This window comes from Chenopodium album, chromosome 14 (genome assembly GCF_948465745.1).
Source record: "Chenopodium album chromosome 14, dcCheAlbu1.1, whole genome shotgun sequence".
NCBI classification, from domain to species: domain Eukaryota; kingdom Viridiplantae; phylum Streptophyta; class Magnoliopsida; order Caryophyllales; family Amaranthaceae; genus Chenopodium; species Chenopodium album.
This window is the reverse complement of record NC_137847.1, coordinates 6,070,436-6,090,942: the sequence shown is the minus strand read 5'-3', so window position 1 is coordinate 6,090,942 and position 20,507 is coordinate 6,070,436.

Here is a 20,507-nt window from a genome sequence, read left to right as displayed (position 1 = left end):
TCAATTATTGCATTCCAGTATACTTGGGCTCTACGCAGTCCAGGACTAAGTCCCTGCTGTCACTTGATTTCCAGTTCTCAACTGGAACTTCGCAGGCCAAGTTCTTGTGAAACTTGTTGTTTACAACGTAGGCCAAGTTGAGCTTCTCAACTTGCTGTCTTCATGTTCCTGTTAGGGAACTCAGTTAGTTCCTGGTTGGAACTCCTCTTCTACTAACTTTCCTCTTGATTTTCCTTGAGTCTCCATAAAACAACTTGTTCTTATTCCAACACTTAGAAAATACTTATTAGATGAAGTTTGTTAGTTTGTGTTCATCATCATCAAAACCTTTAAGCTTTAACAATTTAATATTCGTATTATTGTTCGATACAGATAATTACCTTCGCAATACTTATGAATGTACTTTGTAACATCTTGTTAGGGTTGAACTATGGCCATGTTTGGAGAAAATTTGAGGTCATCCTTCGATTGGAGGTAAATAAATTAAAAGAATAATAAAAGTCAATGGAAACTAGCTAGGAAAACATATAAAAGTGATTAGAGGTGATGTTATTTGAGATGGGGTGTTTACAAATAAAATAAGACAATTGTAACATGAGGAAAAGAGAAAAATAAAGGTATTACCCTCACTTTGCCCTCAGATAGTTATCATCAATTCCCCAAAATATTTTCTTCACCTCTCACCAGTGAGTCGGTCACCATAACATTACCACATAATCCCCCTTTAGAATTACACCATCACTATTCACTATCTCATATATCTTTCCTTTTATTTACTTTCATTTTCTTTAGTTTGACTTTTATTACCCTTATAATACATGCATTATTACTCTCAATTCAACCATAGTTTAAGAAAAAAAATGTAATCATTTAAATGTTATGAGCAATGCATTTTCGTATATATAAGGTGGCAAGGTCATGCGATGTTGCAATATAATAAATCCTTGACCCAATTTAACTTGAGAAAATACCTGTTAATATGCCATATTAACAGGGCTCGTTTATATGAGGGCCTCAGCGTCATTCCCGCTTCACTATTAAGGGCAAAGTCGTAAAGATGCAGAAAGTCACACTAATAGCTAACTACTAGCGTAAAATGTTTCAAACAGTTGTCCCCCGTGTCAACACCTTCCGTATTCGTGACTCCATACTCAGTCGAACATTTAGGTTTGCAACAGCTTAGACGCTGCAGTTTCAGATCATCATTGTCCACAACTCCGGAGTTCGGCCCTTAGTGTTGAATTCAAATGTATTGTGACAGAGGGTTGGATTAGGGGACGCAATTGTGCATCTAGGGTTCCGACAAGGTATGTGTGTTTTAGTTTGAACTTTTTAATTGATTCCATTCAGTGCTTATAGGGTAAATTGGAGGAATCAAATTTGGTCAAGTTTTGGTACAATTACCTAGCAAAGCTCAACACTTTTCAGATCCGACGAAGCTAAGCTCAATGGATTGACGGCTCCTAAGATAAAATACCTACCCTTTAGGGTTAATAATGTCCTTTATTTCTCACTTTTTCCTCAGGGTTTTCGTAGAATTCGGCGGCAGAGCCGCTGGGAACGGCCGCTGAAATGGTGGGTCGGGGTTCGTGTATGTTTTGGTGTTGGGTTGTTGTCTGAGATGTTGGTAAAAATTCTGCCATTGTTATGTTGAGAAGGAAGGATGAGGAAGAAGGAAAGTAGGAGGAAGAAGGGAAAACAGACGTTAACATCCACAGTTATGTGCCATGTCAACTACAAAACATGAAAATATTAAAATATTGAAAGATGCTTGAATATTAACGAAAATGCCATCATATTAACGAAAAACGTTAATATGGCATATTAAATGGGGCAGGCTCATTTAACTTGATTTCTTATAATTCTATTCTGACTCGAACCTTGGTGGCCTAGCCGGGTGAGTGAAAATAAAGGAATAACTAACCTTGCCATTAGGCTAAGTTTTGCTCGGTTATGAATGTCTTATACTAACCAATCTTCAAAATAACAATGAGCATATACACGCACTAAAGGTTACGTACGTGCTTAAGTGGCAAGCATGAGTAAATGGCAGCTATACACAAACCCTCATGGGCGGGTACGGTGCATGAAATCTGGCAAAAAAAGGCCAATTTTTTGCCATTAAATCCACACTAATTAATCCTAATCATGTTATGTTATCATGTTATGTAAAACTTTTTATACCCCGTATTATTTGATCTTGTAATTGAGGATACTAAGGCCATTGGGAACAACTTTAGTAATTTTAGTGTTAGTCATGTTAGACGTAATGGTAATGTAGTTGCGCACTACGCTGCGAGATTACTCCCTCCTAGTGGGTCGGAGTTTGTATTTCATGACTCCTTTCCTCAGGGTATAATAGCCTTGGCGGATGTTGATTTGGTGTGATTAATAATATTTCCCAATTCAAAAAAAAAAAAAAAAAAAGAAAAAAAAAATTATTAAATTAAAGGATGTTTTATCAAGATCTTCAAACCAACAATCTTACTCAAATCAAAGAACTGACACATACATGAATACTATCCCATTTCTTCCAAGGGAAATATAAAGATGCCATTTAATAACAAGGGATGACGACTAGCTATTCCCGAAGCATATGATCTTACTTAAAATTGGATTATATCATTATTGTACGAATGTACGTTAGGAAATTTATATACTTCAATTTAGACCCTGTTTAGTTCGCCTTATATTTGCTTATCCGAACTTATCTGATCTGGTTTGACCTGACCTGATCTGATTTGATTTGATTTGATTTGATCTGATTGTCTGATTTGGTCAAACTTTAACCTTAAATGTACGATAATCTATAAAGAAAGAATGTATCAAGTGGGATCTTGTTAGATTCGTAATAATGTGTACTTTGTTAATATGTGATTTTCATAATTTTTTTATTATGAAATTAAAGATATTTAGCGATAAAAATTGCACATAAAACGATGATATGATATGAACCTATTTTTTCTGATCTGATCTGGACTTATTTTTTTTGATCCGATCTGATTTGAACTTATTTTTTCTGAAATAAGTAAAAATATGGTGAACTAAATAGGGTCTTAGGCCATGTTCTTTAAATTTGTTTTTCACTCGAATGAATAAATTTTTACTTAGCGTAGGATATGTTCCGTTCAAATCAGCTTAATTTCAGATCAGTTCACTTCTTTTGCTAATTTATTTCAGTTCAGTTCATTTTAGCCTTAATCAGTTCAATTTTTTTGGTAAATCGGAACAAACTCTTATTAGTGTATTAATATTGTGCTTTTTAATTGAAATATGATGTTTGTAAATTCAATTAATACTCGATAGTTTTATAAGAGTATTATTTATTTAGAGCTAGTGAATGAATCAAGTCAGTTAGTTTAGTGTTGTATCTTGTATATCCGTCACATACTCTCTCTCACACACACACAAAATTTTTTTTTTAAAAAAAAAAAAAAAAAAAAAAAAAAAAAATAATAATAAATTAAATTATAAAAAAAAATCAAGGTCTAATTTTAGTTTTAATTTATGATGCAATAAAACGCGTCTTTATTAAATATCTAAAGTTTTGAAAAGGACTGTTACATGTAAATTTAGGACAGCCAAAACAAGAGAAGTAATAGAACGTAAATGAGGTTTTGTAGGCTGTTTGGCAGCTATGTAGTTCTAGTAATGTAGTATTCCTAGACAATTTCTATCCTACTACTGTCCCATATCATTTTGCTACAATTATGAATTTTTCTATAAGTGCCCCACATTATTGGGTAATTTGGATCAACTGTCCTGATCACAATGTCTTATGCATAGATTTAGACCATTAATTTCATAGCCCACTAAATAATACTAATTGGTCAAATTTCAAAGGTTTCCTATGAATGGAAAAAATCTCTAAAATGGTTAGAAATCGCATGAAGGGGATAATTTTTGGTGTAGAGAAACTCACAAAGATTATTCAGATACCATGCGTCAGACTATATATGTGTTGTAGCTTGAGATGTTCATATGACGTTAGTTTGCACACATTAGAAATGATGAGAGCTAAGTGTCTGTTCTGATTTACTAAATTGAACTGAATTGAACTGCTTTGAAATGAATAGAGCTGAAATGAATTGTTTATAAGACAAGGAAATTAAAAAGTGAACTGAACTGAAATTAAGCCGAAGAGAACATACCCTAAATGTACCTCATATATTTGAGGAGTTACTAACTTAATTTAATTCCTAATTAAATTCGGAGAAGAACTTCACTGGCATATATATGTATAGGTCAATATTGAGCCAGCACATACATATGGTATGTTATTTAAGTGAGATTAAAAGTGTAAAAAAGTAACCCGATCTAACTTAATTGATTCAAAAGTAACTCATTTTATATACAACTATCAACTTCTATAGTAATGATTTAGTATGACTCAAAACTTGAAATTGACTTGAACCGATCCGATTCAAATAAACTCAACTCATACCATTTTTATCTACGTAATACATGCATGTGTCATCTACAATATGTCATGATTTTATTTTTCTTTTTCTAGTTTAGGTACACAACCAATATAATTTCACAAGTAATTTGTACTTCGTATTTGAGAAAGGACAAAGTTATGGCTTTCTAATATCGTATTATCGTGCATTCATATGATGTATTTTGACTTAGTTATTATCATAATTAATGTCTAACTAATGACATGATTTTCTGTTTGCTTAAAAAAGAATAAGGACAAAGCTGGTTTATAACAGGCATTAGGCAATGTAATTATAATGATTTTATTTTATTGTTTTTAAAGGAACATTAGGCAATGCATTATCTTAAATACTAGGCCTTAAATGATTCATATAAACATCATTTGCCTAACAATCTGTTGTAAACCAATTTGGTTACTGACGTATCAATCTAAATTTCGTTGACGTATGAATGTATAATAACCTTTTTTTTTTTAATACTTTTGCAATTTATTTCATTTTTGAAGAACGATCGAGTAATCATTGTAATTAAGTGGAACTTCAATATATTAGGTCTGATAAAGTTATTCCACTCAGAATGTGTGAAGTCCACTATACAAGCATTATTCTACCAAGATCTGAGTAGTTTTCATAACTCCTTATATGCATAGATAAGATATAAGGTATACTAAAGGATAATCAATTAGAATTCTAATTCGATCAATCAAAAGTTTAAACTAAGGGGGTGTTTGTTTAGGGGGATAAAAAGGGATGGGATAAAGATAAAAAAAAGTAGGGATAGAAGAAAAGTAGTGTTTGTTTAGTAGGATGGAGATTAGAAGGGGAAATTTTTTTGTTTATAACTGGCCACATTGTATGGCAGGATTACTCGAGTTACTCGGTTAGAGATTACTTAAGAGGTTCGATCAGGGGTCAGGGGTTACCAAGTCAGGAGTAACTCGAGTAACTCCTGACCGAATAACTCGAATAACCTTGTCCACACGGTGTGGTCAACCACACAGAAAAATCCCCCTCAAAGGCTCAAAAGGGGGTTAGGGATAGGGGTGTCCATTATTCGGATGAAAATCAAAATACAATCCAATCCAAACAGAATTATTAATTCTGATCGGATTTAAAATTTAAATCGGATTGAATCGGATTGAAATTTATTAAAAATTCGGATTTTTGGATCGGATCGGATTGATCTTGTTTGGATCCAAAAAACCGAATTAACTGAAATATAAAACCATACTTTTACACATAAAGATACTTTATATTAATCCTGCAAAATTATATTGATAATTACATTAATATAACTTATGTAAAATTAAGTTTTCAATATTTGTATTAACCATGTACAATTATGTATTTAAGACTAAGCTTTTTATAATTGTATTTTTATTTTTATAATCAATTTTGTCCCTAAAAATTTGCAATGTATTTTAATTCAGATTTTCGAATCGGATTCAAATAACTGAATTTTAATTCGGAATGGATCAGATTGGATTCATGAGAAATTCAGATCGGATTGGATTTAAAAATCAAATACCAAATTTTATTTCGGATTGGATTTGGCCTAAATCCAAACCGAAAATCGAATAGACACCCTAAGTTAGGGATAGGGATAAAAACACCCACTTATCCCTTCATTTCTACAACTAGGGGTGGTATAAGGGAAAGGGATAGGGATAAAAAATGGGTTAAAACTGAAATTAAAGGGTAATAAAAAAGTAGAGGTTAGTAAGTGTTATGAAAAATTGTGTGGATATCCATTATCCCTTTTGTATGTTTTCGGAATATTTATATCCTACTCTATGGCATAATGTAGACTAATCTATGATCTCCCAATTTCTCTTCTATTTCCTTTATTTTATAACACGTTATTAGCACCAAAACTCTACCTCTTGTCCTCTACTGTATCTACTGTTGAAATCCATAACATTGAGATAAGTATTTATTGTGTTATTCGCTTTTGTTAACAATCTGAAAAAACGATTATTGATTATTAGATTTTTAATATTTGATTTTTGATATGTTGAATTTAGGATGCTTTTTATTTGACGCAAACAATTCAAGAGGATTTATTCTGCCATCGAAATCAACCTTTCGTGGGTTTTTGTTTTCGAGACATTATATTAAGTTTCTGATCTTGGAGTTGGGCTCTAGCCTTTCATGCCACGTTTGGTGATATACTAATATTGCTATTTTGGATTATCTTTTAAATAAAGTTCTAGTGGCATTTAATTAAATTTAATTTTGAGGATTAATTATATGCTTTGGAGTTATTAAAATAATCGAAATTGTGCGGCAATTATGTATTTATGTTGAAGATCTTTAATCCAATTTGTGAAAAAACAATTAGTTGTGTCAGATAGTTGATATGATTTCATGGTATTTTTGACTTTATGGAATTTATTAATTGATGTTAAGCAAGTGATGATCAATCGGCAGTGATATTAGCAATTAGTTTCGTGACTTTTTGGAACATGAAATATTCCATCAGGATGAACATAGAAGTTTGTTTTTAATTTACTATGCAGGCTACAATAAGATATCATAAGTATGAGTTGCGTCATTAGATCATCTTGAAATCAAGGGTGTTTCTTGAAATCAAGGGTGTTTCTTAACTTTAATAGTCGTGACGTTAAACTTATGCGTATAATATGACTATTGTTTGCCCCTGATTATGAGTATTATTTGAAATCGTGATTGTTGTCTATGTGGGGTTAAGTTAGTTTAGAGACCAACTACATAGTAAGTTGATCCCACTAATATTTGTGAGTGTTGAAGAGAAATACTTTCATGTAAATTTATCTATGACTAATGTGATAGTTGATTACTTCTACTAATCTTTATTTTATTCATTGGTAAGCCGTGATTTTTTATTGTGGAACTTATTATTTGTCTCATTTGATTATGTATTGTTTGCTTACTTTTGAATGATTAAAGTTGTTTAACTGTCACCTTGATCTAGAGGCATATGCAATTGATGATCAGAATTGTTGAGCATGGACTAATTGCTAGGTTTATTTTGTGAGTATCTTGTTAGCTTGCATTGACTCCAAAGAGAATTTACAATCATTATTGGTATTTATTCTTGTAAATTTAGCATTTTATCGAACTGAAAATGTATATAATTGCAAGGGGTGCAACATTTATTTTCTTTTTGAAGGTTTAGATGAGACCCAATATTTCTCCAAGATTAATAACCGAAATGAAAGGTTTGTTTTGGCAAAGGATCAATAAGGTCATACAAAGTATATTTTAAATGTAATATACATGCGGTAAGAATGAGAAATTTGAACCTCAATTTCTTGTTGATGAAATTTCAAGAGTAAATAGGTTTTGATTTATTTTATTTATATACACACACACACGAAAAAGTAATGGGTGAGCAAAAGTTCACCAAAATAACTTATATATATTGTCATGGTGTTTGATGTGTGATGTGTGATCAATATCAATATTATTTGATAGTATATGTCTACGTAAAATTAGATTATTGGAATGATGAAGTTATTTGAACATGTAATTTTCGTATATATAACGGATATGAAAAAACCTAAATTTATGATAGCAAAGGTCAAAGACCCTCAAGAATAATACGAAAACAGAAATGACTAATATAGTTTCTAAAGTATGTTGACTAGATTATCCACCATATTAAGATATATATAAAGTTTTTAAAGAGTTGATGTATCTTTCTTTTGGTTGGATTTTTTTTAATAGCAAACTCTTTGTGAGATCAAATTGGTAAATGATAGCTAACCAGACTCACTAGCTCATTCCCAGAAGTGAATGAGAAATTGCATGATTTAAAGAAAACTAAGCATGTTTGCATGATGTTCTTTTGATTATATTATTTAAGAAAAGTTCATAAGAATATCTATTTGAACAAAAAAAAAAAAAAAAAAAAGTGTTATGAGTTCAAGTAATTACACATGATATTTTGAGCAACTTACTTGAAAAAAGTATTTATTATGCCCATAGTTTTAAGAATTTTCAATATAAAAATTAATATAATTGGGCAAGAGTTACGAGTACGAGTTTATAAGAATAATTTTATTATGTTTGATACATGCACTTCTAAAAGAATTTATGGCTTAAAAGGAGCAAGGGATTTAAAGATTGTTGGACTATTTTTATACCCCCATATGCAAGGATTAGGGGGAGATAGTGTTTATTCCATTGTTTTTATGTAATCCTTGTACATGAATAATTAAATATGTTAATGATTAGTTTGGTACATACACTAGCCTAAATATCAATGATTTATTTAATAGAGGCCACGTGGTAATCAAATATTTAGAATGATACCATCCTGAAGATGAATATGAATAAATGTCATTACCTATATACTAGTTATAAATGTACATATTAAGTTGATGTCCTAGATGGACAAGATCAGTTGCTATTGAACTAGCACACCTGAAGTGTGGTAATCCAAAAGGTTATAACGATAAGAATCCTTGGAAGAAGAAAGGAGCACTAATTGACAATAGCAAATTTGAGAAAGTGACACATTGTGATGTATCTCTTGAAGAGATCAGTTCTAATACATTATTGTCCAACAAGGTAAGCATGTATCAAGATTACAATCAATGCTCCAGTAGAGTATGAGTATTAGTTAATTGTCTTGCCAATTGTAGAAAGAAATACATTGGTGTACTTATATCACATCATATTCATGGACATGCATAAAGTATGTCTAATAAGGTGATCACCAATATTATAAAATTGACCATAATTTAAATACTAAAGGAAAAGTGATTGGATGAGATAATTAATAATCAGACCATTCGGGGTTTAATAAATTCCCTTTATGAAAACCTGAAGTTTCATTTGATATGAAAGAAATAATGTGCTGACGCTCTCTCATGTTAAATATATGAAATAAATTGAATGGCAAGACATAACATTGAGATTGAGCTATATTTGGATTGTGATTTTTAATAGTTTGTGTTAAAAAAAAAGTTCAAATGATAATATATTGGTTTTACTGAATAACTGGTGATTAGAAGTTCACTAGAATAATTTATATGTTGACAAATATTAGGTGACCAGAAGCTCACCACGTACAAGTTATATGTGGAAATTTTAAGTAACTAGTATCATACTATCAATGTTTCTAATGATCCCGAATATCACTACCTAGTGAAATTACAAGAAAGTTTATATTTGTATAACAATTCCCTTGATTGGGGCTATTGTATGTCAGCACATAAGAAATAGAATAAGAAATTAAACAAATGCATAATTTATTACCCCTCTATTAATATTGATATCTAGAAGAGAACTAAATTTCATTATTCTCTAGGAGAGATAGAAATTTGTTGAATTTATATTATTATCCTACGAGATGAAATTTGTTGCACGTGAAATTATATTCTAAGTTAGTGAACAATTGCCCCAATATTTGAGATATTTTACCAACTTAGGGGGAAGAATTGAAGTAAGTTGAAAAAATTATAAAATTATAATTAGTTGACCCCTCTAATAATGCTTTGTAAAGTTATATGCCAACTTTTGTATCAACATATATTGCACATCTATGATTTGATTTGTATATCGTTATGACCCCTCTAGAGGCATAGAGAGATATATTTTAATTATAGTGATAATGATATTATGTGCATACATTAAGATACATCTTACCAATTTTTCTTTAAATCACTACACCCGAAGTGTAGTTTGTATGATCGGTGCTAATATAAATATGTAATATATGGAAAGATAATATAGTTGATACTTTTAAAGTATAATAATAGTGTATTAATACCATAGTATGAGAAATACCCTTGATAGGTGGTATAGATATCTGAATTATTATAATAGATGGCCTATTATGTAAGAAAAGATTATTTTTTTTGGTGCATTTGTAAGAAAATATATGATGGTACCAATGAAAAATGTATTCAGATATCATTATAAAATAGCATGCAAAATGTACATTAAAGTAATTTTATGATACCAGTACACAATGGAACCGATGAATAATTTGCTTATGCATGATAGAATGAACTATTGAATAAGGGATTTAAAACATATGTCCATTATGATGTCGACATAATGATAATCATGGACCAGAAGTCCAATAAAATATGGATTTTTAAATCCACGTTGTACAGTGGCTTGCATTAATTTGAGTCTTATATCCATGTGCATGCGTGAATCATAGGTTAATGGATTGCTTATTGCATGTTTAGGAAGTTGTTAGATGCATTACTCATTGTATATTTTGTTAAATATCTTATCATGATTCCTATATCTCATATTGCATGCACTAGCTAGTTTCTATATAATATTGTGGTATGTGTGAATGTATGTCCAATGTATAGTAAAGCGTATATACAACATTGATGGGAACTTACAAAGAAATATTTATATTCCAATGGGCTTACACTAGTGATGAAATTATTGATGACGTCATTTTAATTAATAATAGCTTGTTATGATTCATGTAAGAAGAGTTCCTGAAGAACTTATATACGACGTATTTAAATACCCAACCCTAAATATTTTATATCTTGAATATTGCAATTATTATCAAACTCATAAAAAGTCAATATGACTACATCATCGATATCTCAACCTGAAGTTTGAGTATGTGATATTCAACAACTCTATGTATTCATTGGCGAACTCTCGTATAAAACATGAAATGTCTAATTAAATAATAGAGTTGAGATACCATTGAGTGAGAATAATATTCTTATGGTCCAAAAGAGCCATGAGAAAAATATGTAATTAGTTTAATTTCTTAATTCATACGATACTGGAAAATGAAATATATGTGATGATATCAAGTGTTGCCATGAAATTATGTTTGGATAATGTGATCAATTATTGATCACCATTTTGTAGTATATATGACCTCCAGAAGAAGGCATACATCTAATTGTTATGATAATTCGAAACAAAACTATCGAATGAAATAGTGGTAAACACTTGTATTATTTCCACAAGTATGAAGAAATGAAGACGCCTCAATAAGTCCATATGAAGATTTGAAGATTCAAGTTCAATTTGAAAAGATCAATCATCAAGAAATGGTATTCTGCTACATGGAAGAAGTTACCCAATCATATCGCGTCGGATTTATTGCACTGGAAGATTTCACGTTAATACGTTATGTATTCATCGGGGAGAGAAAATACACGCTGCACTCTTTTTTCCTTGACCATGGTTTTGTCCCACATTGGGTTTTCCTAGTAAAGTTTTTAATGAGGCAGCATTGCAAGCGTATTACGAAGAATGTTGTACACTTTTTCCATAATTAGGTTTTTATCCCATAGGGTTTTTCCTATTAAGGTTTTAAAGAGGCACAATCTTCGATAATGGACATCCAAGGGGGAGTTTTATGAAAAATTGTGTGGATATCCATTATCCCTTTTGTATGTTTCCGGAATATTCTAGATCTAGGATTTATTGTTATCTAAGCAAATCCTAGTTATATTGTATATATGTTTATATCCCCACTCTATGGCATAATGTAGACTAATCTATGATCTCCCAATTTCTCTTCTATTCCCTTTATTTATAACAGTAAGGGTATTTTTATAATTTTATTACTTATCCTTATTTTGTTTCACACTTATTAAACATAGGATAAAAATTATTTATCCTTGTCCTACCTATCATCCCCTATCTTTATCCTTCTTTCTTATCCCTCCAACCATACGCGTGTAATAATTAAAGTCTAATAATAGGTTCTCTAACCTATGAACTTAGGACTTGTTCTGTTCAGCTTAATTTTAGTTCAATTCAGTTCAGTTCCTAATTTTCTTCTCTCATAAACAATTTAATTCAATTCAATTTAGTTCAGTTCAATTCAGTTATTTTTAGTGAATCGAAACAAGCTTTTACTCAACATTATAGAATTATAGTTAGTCTTGTGGAATATGCCACCTAACCATCACCCAAAAATCCCACTAAACCACCATGCAACGAAATGCGTATGTGCTGCCATAGCAGTATAGCACCGCTCGCTCTCGCTGCTTCAGCCTCCATCACATCCTCTTTGTTTTCCCAATAATTTTGTAAATTTTAATAACTTATTTTAGGAAATTAGTATTTTTTTTTATTCAAATGAGGAATATATTCCAAAGATAAAGGAAAAAACAAGCAAACAAGAAAAACAAGAAACAGCAAACTACTACTACTAAAAAAACAAAACTAGCAAACTAAGGGGGGACTAAACGAGGGAGTAAGACACCCCTCGCATCCTCATTCAAGATCTTCCCAAGCTCAGTCGGAACAGAATTTATGATTTCAAGTTGTGAGTCTTAAGAGACGCCGCAGTTGGCCAACCAATCCGCCGCTCGGTTTCCTTCTCTATATATGTGAACCACTCGAACTTCCATCTATCATCTCGTAGTAGCTTGTGACAATGGTTTATGTCATGTACATTTTCTCCATTACCATTGGAATGTTTCTGGAAAATTCTCACACAAGCTTGATTGTCTAGATGCACTTCTAGCTTCTTAATTTGCAAGTTCTGTGCAAGCTCTAAACCTCTTACCAATGCCATAACTTCAGCTCGGAAAGCAGAACAATACCCAAAGTTAAGGCAGAGATGAATTGGCCCTCATGATCTCTGATTATGGCTCCCCCTCCTGCTGGACCTGGGCAGCCCTTAGCAGCCCCATCACAGTTGAGCACAAACCAACCAGGTGAGGGAGAGTGCCAAGCAACATTCACTTCAATTTTCTCTTTGTTGCGCTTTGAGTTTCCAGATTTATGTTTTTCTAGACTTGTACGCATCTCATTGTATCTTACTCTCAGAAATGCTCCAAGGTCAATAGGAATTTCATCTCTTTTGTTGAAGATCCTACAGTTTCTCCAACGCCAAATCCACCAAGCTGCTACGCAGAACATCATATCCCACCCTCCTGTATTGATATCACTATCACTGTCAAGATTATAACATATCCAATCCTGCAGGGGAAGTCTATAGAACTCAGCATGATACTTCGGATGAAGAATCTTATTCCAAGCCAATTTCGCACTTGGGCAGTCCCTTAGTATATGAATTGCATTTTCCTCTCCATTCCCACATATAAAACATGTTGGATCATTATTCATCCTTCGCTTGAACATGTTTGAATTACCAAGTAATCTGTCATGACAAGCTAGCCATAGAAATGCTCGAACCCTCTGCTGTGATGGTGCTTTCCAAATGAGGTTCCAACAATTTTCATTAAGAACGTCTGTCTCGTGCCTCATTATGCTCATGACTGACTTTATGGTAAACTTCCCCTGCGAATTGCCCTTCCAATATACCAAATCTCCAATCGAAGGATCAGCTCTTACTTCGTGATTTTGTATGCGTTTGAGAACATCTTGAGGCAGGAAAGGAGCAAAAATACTCCATCTCCATCCTTGACCCTCTTCCCACATCTCTTCGACTGTAACTCCCTCAAGTTCCATAGGAATAGGTTGTGTGACCAAATCACCTAATGGTTTGTCAGTAGCCCATTTGTGATCCCAAAACAAAGTTCGATTACCATTGCCAATCGCTACTTGTAGACCTTCCCTTAACACTCTTGCATTTTCAGTTATACCGCTCCACACATTTGACATACCCGGCTTAGGGACAAACATGTCTACATCACACCGACCTTTGCAATACTTTGCCCGCAAAACTCTAGCCCATAGTGAGTGAGGTTCACTTAGTATTCTCCATCCTAACTTAGTTAGGAAAGCTGAATTAGCTTGCTTTGCCGAATAAATTCCAACTCCCCCAAATTCCTTAGGACGTTGTAGGCACTCCCATGACAATAGATGGACTTTTCTTTTCTCTTCATTACCACCCCAAATAAACCTCCTCGTTTTCTTGTCGATGCTATCACAAACCCCTTTCGGAATCTTAGCGGTTTGCATAGAGTAGTAAGACATGGTAGCTAAGGTCGATTTAGCCAATGTAATTCGTCCTGCCAAAGACAAATATTTAGACTTCCAACCTGCTAATCGCCGGTCAATTTTCTCACAAAGATGACTAAATGTCTCCTTGGTTACTCGGCTTGTGATAGTGGGCATTCCCAAATACATTCCCAAGTCAGGTGTGACCTCCATACCCAATTCTGTACCGATTTCTTCTTGCAAATTCAAGTCTACATTTTTCGAAAAATAGACTCTAGATTTCGGTAAACTCACCTTTTCCCCCGAGGCATTGGAAAATCTGGTCAAGCAAGCACTAATAAGCGAAGCTTGTTCAACCGAAGCTTCAGCAAACAATACAATATCGTCAGCAAAGAAGAGATTTGACAGTGCTGGCCCATCCTTACTTGCATATATCGGCTTCCAGTAACCATGAACTATAGCCTCCTCTATTACTTGATAGAATCTTTCCATGCACATTACAAAAAGGTAAGGTGATAAGGGGTCACCTTGCCTTATTCCACGACTAGGCTTGAAGCTCTTTGAAGGTTCTCCATTCCATAACACTTGCAAAGAAGCCGTAGTGATACAATCCATAATAACCTCTATCATTGTAATAGGGATATTCATTTGCACAAGGGTATCCCGGATAAATTCCCACCTAAGCCTATCATAGGCTTTTTCAAAATCAATTTTAATTGCCATATATCTAGTAGAACCTTGCTTTTTCTTTATGGTATGCAACACCTCTTGCATAATGACAATGTTGTCAGTTATTTGTCGACCCGGGACAAAGCTCGATTGAGTATTCGAGATGAGGTGAGGAAGAACCGGCTTGATGCGATTGATAATGACCTTTGTAATTATTTTGTAAGCTACATTACAAAGGCCAATAGGTCGAAATTGGGAAGCCAACTCAGGTTGCTCGATCTTCGGTATTAAGGCAATATAAGTATTGTTCAAATCCTCCGAAGATTTTTTTCCTTCAAGTATTGGCATGACTGCATCATAAACATTCTTCGAAACCAATTCCCAGTATTTTTGATAAAAAAAGAACCTGAAAACCGTCCGGCCCTGGAGCTTTGAGAGCACCCATTTCTTTTATAACATCATCAATCTCATACTTGGAGTAATTCTTGGTTAGCAACTCCCAATCAGCACTAGATAATTCTGGGAAAACATCCTGTGGGATATCCCACCGCCCATGATACTCTTCTTCTGTAAAGAGTTTAGAGAAATATTCAACAATTAGATTTTGAATATCACCTTTGTCCTGTATCCATATCCCATCATTATTCTTGAGTGCACTAATTTTATTCTTCCAACGCCTCACTATGGTGCTAAGGTGAAAGAATGTAGTGTTTCTATCACCATCTCTTAACCATGTTACACGAGACTTTTGGTACCAAAGTGTTTCCTCTCTATCCAATATTTCATCTAACTCCCTCCTGAGCTTTGCCTCCAATTTCATTAAACCCCTATCAACACGTTTTGACAGAGCTTTTTGAATGCCTCCAAGTCGAGCAAGAAGGCTTCTTTTTTGTTTGAAAATGTTTCCAAACGTATCCCTATTCCAATTCTGTAACTCTGTCGAGAGATTGGCTAAGGCAGGGACCAGAGGCTCGTTCTTTTTCCATTTTTGCTCTACAAAATCCTTGAAATTTTCGTGTTGTAGCCACGCAGCTTGGAATCGAAAGGGACGGTGAACAGATTCAAGGGGAGCGAATCCATTTGGTGAGATGAAAATTGGGCAGTGATCTGAACTAGCAGCAGGAAGATGCTTCATCGAGGCTTTCTCAAAGCGCATTGCCCACATGTCATTGCAAAGTGCTCTGTCTAGCCTCCCACTTTGCCTTGTTTCTGGTGTTTTACCTCTAGCCCACGTATGTGCAGCACCAGAGAATTCAATTTCCAGTAAGTCCAAGTCTTCAATCCATTCGTTGAACATAGCCGACCTTCTAGTAGTTTCATAGCACGAAGTATTTCTTTCAGATGGAAATCGAGGTTCATTGAAATCCCCTGCTAAAAGCCATGGTTCGCTATGAGAGTGAGCAAATTCCTCAAGTTCATTCCACAGTTCTTTCCTTTTCGTAGGATCCGGACTTGCATACACTGCCGTGAAGTACCAGGGAACAGCCCCAACACGAGAGATTTCCATGGTGATACATTGGTTATGTTGCATAATTGGACTAATTGACACAACATCCGTCTTCCAATACACCCATATTCCTCCACTGAAACCAATAGCATATGTTCTAACGTGCCCATCATACCCCAAAATTGAAGCTATTTTGTAATATAAATTAAAAAGTGATGTTTGGAAAATTGTAAGGTTCTGTTTACTTCACCTTAAAAAAATAATAATAAGTAAAAATAATTTCAGTTTAGTAAAAATAAGTTCAGTTCAGCAAAAAAAATTTCAGTTCAGTAAAAATAAGTTCAGTTCAGTAAAATTAATTTCAGTTCATTAAAAATCAGTAATTTCAAAGAAGAAATATAACATAGAATCAGTAAAAATAATTTTAGCTCAGCAAAAATAATTTTAGGCTAGTAAAAATAATTTCAGTTCATTAAAAATAATTTTAGTTCAGCAAAAATAAGGTGAAGTGAATGGGGCCTAAATGTAGGGTGTGGCCCAAATTTTATAAGCCCTTTTTTTGAAGGAATATTTATGCATATTCTAAAAGCTTCCAAAAAAATTAAGCAACGAGTGTTTGCTCATGATTTTTCTAGATTAATATATTTTACCGTTCTATAGAATTCTTGACACTAGAAGCAACTAGAAATATGGTTTTTGATCATTCTAGAATATTGTGGCTCCAAGAATGATGAAGGAATTTTTAAAATCTTCGTGTTATTTCTGCCAAGCTTCATCTTCAATTATAAATATAGGTTATGGGCATTCAATCAGGGCATAAGAAGCCACGCATACTCACATAAGCCTTTCACCTCCTTGTAAACCTACCTATTTATCTATTCTAAAAATTTACTATTATCTTCTTGTAATATGTTTTTGTGAGTTCTTATAGTGAGAGTTTCCTTATTAGTTCATTATTAAAGGTTATAGTACTCTCCTATTTTATAATATAGCGGATTTCAGTGCTCGTCGTTCGTGGGTTGTTTACCTTTTAAGAGAGTTTTTTCGACGTGTAATTGTGTGTTGCTTTTTAGATACTTGTCTTGCCTAATTGTTATAACTTATTATTTTTCTCAATCCATACATCTTTATTTCCGCTACGAACGCACTCATCAATCCTAAAAATGAAAGCCATATTTGGAGAAATTATAGAGACTTTTCAAATGATTGTTGTAAAATAATCTTTATTAATTTGTTTTTCCCATCATGACTTATTGTGTGACTTTGTCTCACAAAAATATTTTGAATACAAATGATAAAAAGGATAAGATTGAAGGAGTAATCAATTATTACCAAATAATTAGATCAATATAATCTCTTAGCCAATAACACTACAAGGGTGTTATTAAAAACCTAAAATTCGAAATATCCTTCAATTTTTGTAATTAAATATATAACTTGTGAACGTAAGGAAATATGGTTTGTTTATGATAGTTTTTTCATATTAAATTTGGTCAGTGAAAGATGGTTTTGAAAACAGGTATCAAGAATTAAGAGGATTAATTAGCGAGATTTGTTTGTAGTTAGTAAGATATATCATTCAAAATATGTAAAATCTCTTTATTACATAAAATATTATTAACATAAACCAAGCTACAAAAATTAAAATAATATAAACAAAAGAAAATTCACGTCTACAATATAATTTAGCAAACTTTATAATTAGATGGAATAATCACATATATAAAAGGTTGATATTTTTGTTCCTTAAGATTTTTAAGAGGTTTTTAAAAGAAAAAGTAATGAAAACTAAAAAGTTTAATGTACTGTATTAAACTACTTTGCAATCAGTATTTAGATTTTTTTTTTTTTAAAAAAAAACTATGAAAGGAAAAAAAAAGAAGTTTTGGCGGGAAAAAAATTTGAGGAGAAACTGACAAGTGTACAATTTGAAAAAAGTAATGATATCAGCGGTTGTTGTTTTAGTAATATTTATTTATAGATTGGTATAATTTTAGTAGATATATAAAATACATTTGAATACAATTGAGTTCAAGTGATTTTATGATACAAATTGTAAATTATTAATTATAGAATTTTACAGATGTGCTCTCTTCATTCAGTTTAATTTGCACAATAAGAAGGATTGCACAAAAAATTTAAGGTGTTAAGTTGTTGAGAATTTAATTAGATTTAGCAAAAAACAATAAAGTAAGTGCAATGAGAGATAGTTGAAGAAAATAAAAATTCAATATAGTAAAATAAAAAGAATTGCTCCCTCAGTCCCTGTTTATTTAATCTAGCCATAGGTTTGAGTCAAACTTCAAAAAATTAGATTATAAATTTTGTTAATTTATAAGTGATAATATAGTCATGTAGGATTTTGCTGGATTAGTCTCATTGTATATTTTATTAATATCAACGTTTTTAAAAATTTGTACGCGTATAAATATGAAGATATATATTTCCTCCGGTTTTAATACTTGCAACACAAATTTTTTCACGGTATTTAAGGAAAGCGGGCCTCATATGATTTATTACACCTAAAATAGATGTGAAAGATTGTTACGAGTATAATTTAGTGGACCATGAGCTTTAAATAAGGTTGAAAGAAAACCTTCCAAATATAGTGTATTGTAAGTATTATGAAATTTCCATCTTAGGGTAGTGTTGAATGTATTAAAAAACATAGGAAACACATTTTCAGATTGTCTTAAAGATCGTGAAAAATTATATAGGGCAAACAATTAAGGACAAATCTAGTGGTACTACGGATTACTTATTACTCTGGATACCTACTATTGTAAGGCAAAATTGGTTGAAGCACAAACTATTTGCTCGGGTGCGCTCAACAACAAGACATTTAAGTGGAGCAAATTAAAGTACAACTTTGGGGGTGGGTGCGATTAATGACATAACTGATTCCGAAACTAAGAATTCTTCTATTTCATATATTGTTCTTTATTTATTCTAACCCATTCATCGTAAAATATAAGAGGATTGACTTGTTGTGCTCGTGCCTAGTTAAACCAAAATTTGAAAAAAAAATGTCCATGCATGCATGACTCATAAGAATGCTTCTGCTGTCGTGGTGGGCTAGCTCATGCTGAATCAGGTCATTTTCGCACTGTGTCTGATTATCCCTCACAACAGCTCAACACGTGCCTAATTCTAGCTTGATTGCAATTAGAGATTTAAGAAATCACATCAAAGTGCATAATTATAGTTTTTAAGACATTAATAAGACTATAAATCATAGTTAAAACTTTAGGTCCTCAAACACCATTACGCTAACAATTCTTCAAACAAATCTAAGCGAGATTGTGTGATCAATCTCCACTAAGAATACTTTTTGGGTGGGGATTTTCTTACCTTTATTCCTCCTCTTTCCGAGCCTTGCTTGCTAACTCAGTTAGGTTAACTTAGGGGAGATTTTCTTTTAATAATTCACATTTCCTTGCCTTAAATAAAGAACTCAATTACCTTTTATTATGAAAATAAAATTAACTTTACATCATGTGCACAACGGTTTATTTCTTTCCTAAATATTCGTTACTTTACCAAAAATAGTAATTCAATTAACAAAACAAGTTCCGATTGTTGGAATAAAGGGAGGAAAAAGAGTTATCGCATTGAGCATCCGCCCGATCGGGCTAACTGTGCTCGATCAGGCACGAGGAAGAATAACAGATATGTTGGAATCCCCACCGCCCGGTCGAGCGCGAGTGAAATTGTGGAAACAGACCTTCGCTCGTCCGATCGGGCGAGTCATGCCCGGTCGGGCGCGAGGAGCTTCGAAATTTATCAGATTGTTCTTGGATGCTCGCCCGGGCGCAATTGTATTCGTTGAAATTTCAACGGGTTTCTTCCATTGGATTCTTCCTTGATCTCTTGATGATCCTTTGTAACCCCCACATTAAACAAGATGTTTATGGTGATTACATTATAATATTTATTCTTATTTAATCACCCTTTTCATGTCTAGATTCATTCTCTTCATCTTACGTTCTTGGTTATAAAAAGCTTGTTCATTATCTGAAATACATACACTTGTACATAACCTTGAAAAACAAGCTTAAATACATACTCTATATTGGGTATAAGTTACTTGGCTCCAACCTTCCACCCAAAAG